Raw genomic sequence first — 6,662 nt, forward strand, 5'->3', positions numbered from 1 at the left:
CGCATATGCATTTTCTAATATGAAAAACAGGAGAAATTTGGATGGGCAGCAAATATTTTTATTTAGACCATGTTTAGTTAAAGCAAAAGACCTATTTTAACTGAACAGGGCCTTTAGACAGGCATGGTGGGCCTTTCTAATTTGAAAGTGTTCTTGTGTTGGGGGATGGCACTGGTGTTTTCACTGAAAAAACAAAGGGCTAAACTGAACATGCTTCTTCCCATCAGATCAGTCTCTATTGCTTCATCTGATCAGTCTGTCTATTGCTGCTCTGTGAATCCTTTGTAACTATGTTAGTGGCAGCATTACTGTTTGGAAACCTCTTTGATGGCCTCATGAGATGATCCTGCTGTGCAGGTTGCCCTCCACATGTCCAGAATTTCATGGGGGTCTTAAGAAAACAGTACTTCCAAGAGTAGAGCTCCTAAGCTAATTGTATTCCATTCCATTTTCCCTCCTTAATAGTTGGAAGGGGTGGATAGTGGAAAGCTGGGGGGAATCAGGCGGGTTAAAAATGGAAGTCAATGTCATCTGGACCCTGCCCCTTCAGTTTCTTTTCTTTAGGTTGTTGGTATTTGATTCTAGGAAGTTATCACACGGCAATATTCGGGCTGCCCCTGGTGTTATTGCATGGCTTTTGTCCCCCAAACTGCCCTCTGGGTACAGCCTGGCTCCAATACTGGTCTGAACAATTATTTTTAAAGTCGGAAAGTAGAACGAGTTCAGGGGACCAGTATTGGAGCTGGGTGTACCTGGATGGCAGTTTTTGGGACAAAAGCCATGTAATAATGCCAGGGGACAGCCCAAAGTTGGCTTGAATTCAGGAGTGGTAATCGCTTTATTTAGCTGTGTTGCTAATACCCTAGAATAGGATTGAATATGACTTGGTGGGAGAGATAGAATCCATTCCTGACATTATTTTTTTTCCCTGAGTGCTTCTGAAAACCTGTTAATATTTACTCCATTAATGTGGTAATTTAAATAACCTTAAATACCAAAGTCTAGCCTAGATCATGGAGACGAATCGACAAGGTACCATACCGATTTTGTATCTACGGCGGTACAGACCGCCGCTTTGCAGCGGTCTGGCGCTGCCGCCAGAAGGTCCGCGGGGGAGCCGGAGCCTTCAGACGGCCCGACTCCGCGCGCGCGAAAAAAGAAGCTCCAAAATGGAGCTTCTTTTGCGTCGCTTTGCGACGTAGCGAGGCGCCAGGGGCGCGCTCGCTACGTCAGCAGCGGCGCGATGCGTCCTGGACGCTGTGCGTCCGATACGCAAAGATGGCGGGCGCCCATGTAGAAAGGGCGCCGCCATCTTGTACGCATTGACTACGTATTAGGGTTAGGGGGGTGCGGAAGACCGCCCTTCCTAACCCAATACGTATTCAATACGTATTTGTTGGCTGGTTTGTAACCCGCCTGAATTTACTTTTTTTTTCAGTTAAGTTTTTGAATGTGCTTTATATTCGTATATATTCCTTATACCCTGTTCATTTCCTTTCCCTTTCCTCCTTTTTTTCTTTTTTGGCATGGAAGATGTTTTTTCCCAAATTAACCTACAACAACTTATGCATGTTGATATTACTCTCTGCCAGCTGTCTAATTTTCTTCAAATCTTACTAGAGGCCACTATTTGCCACATCTTTCTTTATCTGTAGCCCCTTCCCAACACACCACCTTAAACTGAACACCATGTTCTAGTTAAAGGAGAGTCTGCTGCATGTTATAGCCATTTTTATTTCCAGTATTATTATTATTAACCTTTATTTATAACGCTGTAAATTTACACAGCGCTGTACATACAATTTTTTAATTGGACGGTTCCCTGCCCTCAGGCTTACAATCTAAAAAAGTACTTTCTGTTCTTCTGTGTTGTTGACTGTAACTTTGGTTTTAAATGTAGTTATTCCTCCAGATAAGTAAGATCAGATTGCAGCTTAATGGAGGACATCCATGATCCCCACACTGCTCTCAGATAATGAAATCTATCTCTTTCATGATATCTTTTTCATTATGCAGTCAGATGCACCCTACTGGCTTTTGAGGGGCTGAAAAGTGATACTGTAGTTCATTTTCCCAATGTAGGCTGCATCTGCATTTAGAAATAATCCAGTTTCACACCACTTTAACTGTTATGACTCCATCCTATGGAATCTTGGGATTGCAGTTTGTTGTGGCCCCGAGCTCTTTGAAAACGAAGGCTCAAATATCTCACAAAACTTTCGGCTTAATTGCTACTACTCTTATATTATTCCCCATTTTAGGGTAATATAGCTTCTGAAGTGAAGTATTTTGTTATTTAAAATGAATAGAAGAAATTGGAAATTAATCTTTTAAAAAGCACCATCATTATGTCAACAGAAACAACAATGGGACAATTTGGAAAGATTTAGTTTGTGGTAATCTATATAAAGAATTTTGTGAACCACACCATTGGCAACACAACACCTGCTGGTGCCAATGTACATTCCATTTCCTGAGCCCAGCTGAAATAGGATTGGTGCCGTCATCTTTGGAAACTTAGAATTGATCCTATGTGAAGGCTGCTTGCTTGCAGGTTTGCATGTGAAAATTTGGCTATGTATTGCTGGTATTGAAATCAATTTGCTGTTGCTTTCTGTTGTATCCTCATGCGTTCTCTAACCAGGTTAAATTTGCACCACAATTGTTCCACTTCAGTGAGGCCTGTCTTGCTACTGCGTGTTAAAAAAACAAAAGCCATGTCCAGACTTGCCGTGTAAGAATAATGACAGACCATTTTTGTCAGGACAAGAGATGTGTTTGCCAATAAAGGGAGGGAAGCAATGTGCTCAGAGAGCGCCATTCAAGTTATACAAGGTAGACGGTGGTCTTGGGTTGGAATCTTTGTCAGAGTGGTTGAGGACATCATGTCTGCCATGACAACAAGGGTCTCTCCACTCCATCTGCCCCACTCATGCTGCGTCGGAACCTCTAGCCTTGGAGTTTGCCGCACAGCCACCAGGACGCTCCTGGCATGGACGAAGGGAATGGGATGGGAACAGAATGGGGCTATCACCACATTTTATCGCAAGCCGGAACGCCGCTGTTCAGAACGTTCCTGAAAATCGCCTCCTCTGGGACGATCAGAATGGAGGGGAATTCCAGTGGCAGCGGCAATGTTCCAGCATGTGATAAAAATGTGTTGATAACCATATTCTGTTCCCATCTGACTCCTTTTCATTCCGCGCCGGGAGCGTCCTGGGGCCTGTCTGGTAAACTGATTGTTTTCTGTTGGGGACAGATGATTGTGATCTGGAAATGGAGGAGTTTTCTACTGTTCACTGTCATGGACAGCACTTCTTGATCAGGTTTAGTCTTGCTGGGACTCAGACCTGCACAAGCGGGGGACCCATTAGACTGTCTGCTCCTGAAGGCTTATGGATTCAATGGATATCTGATAGCTCTGTTTCTGCTGCCTGACAGGTGATCATGTTGAAGGTTGTTCTCTGGAATGGGGAAAATGACTAGAGGGTAGGCATGAATAGGGATTTCGGCCCATGTTAGATGTGGTTACAGTCCCCCCTAGAAACACAAGTTTGGAGTTTAGTGGCTACTCCTGGGTTTGACCTGAGCCTGAACCTAGAGGCCCAGGATGCTTTTGCACCATTAAGCAGCTGCCAACGAGACACATTCCTGAAGAAGTCAGATCTGGCCTGCTTTGGTTGCATCCCATTGGATTACTGTAATGCATTTTACGTGGGCTGCCTTTGAAAAGTGCTCAGAATGTCAGTTGGTCCAAAGAGCTGGGGCTGGTTACAGGGAGCACACAACTATCTTGTTGCTTTTTATTATTTTAATGTTTTAGCCAGTATGTTAGCTGGGAGTTATATTCAAAAACATTTGGATGGGCAACAGATTGTGAATGCGCTTTAGAAATGCTACCAGGGTCAGAGTTAGCAATATGATCTATGATCTAATAAGAATCACAGCCACAGAGTATCAACTGTCAGGAGTCTATGGGGAAAATTGATTCATACAATAGTATGGCCACTGGATCCAGGCAATAACAGCAGCACTTAGCCATGGTGTCCCTCCAAATGTTAGTCACAATTTAGTAATATTTGTATCCGTTTTACTTTTAATGAAAGAGACTTGTGAGGCTCCATGCCTACTTGTACAGTTTGTATTATCTAACATGAGAAAAGCAAGGATCAATGTTAACCAGCAAGTAACTATATATTTCTGCAATGATTTTCAAAGAGTCAATCCTGTTAGTATGTTTCAAATAAAAAGGATGAGGGGTGAGGAATTTAGCAGCACCATCAAGACGAATTGAAGACCATCAAGATCAAGCATGAGTTTCTTCAGATGCATTGATCAATCTGAATGTGATACATGAGAGAAGTGGACTGGCATCCATAAAAGCACTGCTAAAATAATGGTCTCAATGGTACTGATAGATTCCTCCCTGATCCCTTTTTACTTGAGTAAGACCAATACAGCCTGTTTAAATACCCTATAGGCACCAGATCCTATCTCATCTTGAAGGCTATACTGAGTCAGCCCTGGTTAGTAATTGGATGAGAGACTGCCAAAGAAACCCAATGCTGTAGGCTATATTTCAGAGGAAAGAACTGGACAAAAACCAATTCTGAGGATTCCTTGCCAGAGAAAACCCTATGGAATTCATCAGGTCACCTATTGTCGAAAACAGCAGTGACCAATCCAGTGAGTTTCTTTCTGGAATGTAGTACAGCTGCCCTTCATATCCATAGATTTTTTATCCATGGATTCAAGCATCCATGGCTTGAAAATATTCAAAAAATATAATCCAAAAAAGCAACCTTTATTTTGCCATTTTTTATAAGGGTCACCATGTTTGCTATCCATTTTATCCATTGTATTTAATGGGACTTGAGCATCCATGGATTTTGGCATTCATGGGGAGGCTTGAAACCAAATCCCAATGGATAACAAGGCTCACTGAACAGTAACCAAACAATCTGTTGGGTGATCAGAGTATGTAAAAACAGCAAGTTTATTTGAAAATTAGCATTCCAAGGTGGCTTGGGTTTCCATCTCTTTTTACAGATATACGTATGTATGGAGAGGGAGTAACCGTACAACATCTGGTGCACCATGGAATCCTGCTTCTGGGATTCTCTGATTTTCTCCACCTGCAGCCCCTCCTCTTCTTATCTTCCTGAGTGCACCTGGCCACTCTTGCAGAACCCCTTCACCTTCTGCGGTGGCTGCTGATCATCTCGCCCCCAATGCTTTTTTCCTTTTCCAGCTGCCTGCAATTGAGCTTTGCTACACCCTTGTCATTGCCCCCAGGACACTGGCTGACCTTGTGAGACCCGGGGAGAACACCATCTCCATTTGGGCTGCGCTACCCAAATACATTTCTTGTGGCTCTGGGAGGGGCTGAATGTTTTCTCCTCGCAGCCATGTCCTACGATCGCTATGTGGCCATCTGCCGGCCTTGCCACTACATGACAGTGATGAGCCGGGTTTCTGCCTTCAGCTTGCCATCTTCTGCTGCCTTGGTGGCTTTGCAGTTCACTGGGCCTCACACTCGCTGTCTTCTGTTTGCCTTTCTGCAGTTCCCACTGTATTGACCATTTCTTTTGTGATGTGCCTGCTTTACTCCACCTGCCTGCACAAAGAGCTACGCCAGCGAGCTCCCACTTCTCGCAGCTGCATCATCCTTCTCCTGCTCCCCTTGCTGCTCATCCTCCTCTCCTACATCTGCCTCACAATGGCTGTGATGCAGATCCATACTCAGCTGGCCGAGGCAAAGCTTTTTCTATTGCGCTTCCACAACTGACTGTCACGCTCTTACATTATGGTTGTGCCACCTTTGTGTATTCCGACCGAGTCTACCTATTCACCAGGCAAAGACAAGGTGGTCGCTCTTGGTGTACATCAACATCCTCCCTTGCTTTACCCACTAATTTACAGCCTCAGGAACAAAGAAATCAAAGCTGCTGTTAGAAAACTGCTGCCAAAAAAGATTAGCTCAAGCTGAACTGGGAGAAATTTAAGGGCAGGCCATTTGTGAGCCATTAGGCTGAACAAAGTACAGTAACAAACAAATTAATGTTTCCATGTTGTAAATAGTAAGAAACAAATAAATAACACATCCTTAAAAGGTGACCCACTAGAGACTTCACTAAGCACTGGACTTCATTCAGGCTTCAAGATCGAAGCAGTGGACTGTCCAAATGCTTGGCCTGTATGGTGTTGGATGGGTGTCAGTCATGTCAGGTCACAATTGTGTAGGGCACCTCAGATGTGTGACCTTGTCTTTATGATATCAGCAACAATATCGGAAAACTGTGTAATCTTGTATCTACTATTCAGAAGTGAGATATTGAGTTAAATGAAGTTACCCCAAAGTGCTAGGGTCCCAGGAGGGCACTCACAGTGTGTTCAATGGGGGGAAAAATTAACAATAGGATGCAGCAAGAGGGCTTCAGGTAACATTTTAAAGCTGGGGTCTAGACTAGTGGTTCTAACCCACAGAATTCCAGACAACATATTCCAGATTAGTTTTAGTCTATTTATGATAGCAAAAAGGAAATCAGCTTCTCATACAAAACACTATCAGAACTAACACAATTTAGAAGATTTAGCAGAGGAGCAATCTTTTACGGGTTCAGGCACAGAGCTTTGATCGGGGGACACCCAAAGGAATCTGG

At 43.6% G+C, this 6,662-nt stretch overlaps 1 pseudogene; it reads left to right on the top strand.

The window, feature by feature from the left end:
• Window positions 1-5,057: 5,057 nt before the first annotated feature.
• Window positions 5,058-5,989, top strand: LOC121920579 (annotated as a pseudogene).
• Window positions 5,990-6,662: the final 673 nt, after the last annotated feature.

This window comes from Sceloporus undulatus, chromosome 2, assembly GCF_019175285.1.
Source record: "Sceloporus undulatus isolate JIND9_A2432 ecotype Alabama chromosome 2, SceUnd_v1.1, whole genome shotgun sequence".
Classification (NCBI taxonomy): domain Eukaryota; kingdom Metazoa; phylum Chordata; class Lepidosauria; order Squamata; family Phrynosomatidae; genus Sceloporus; species Sceloporus undulatus.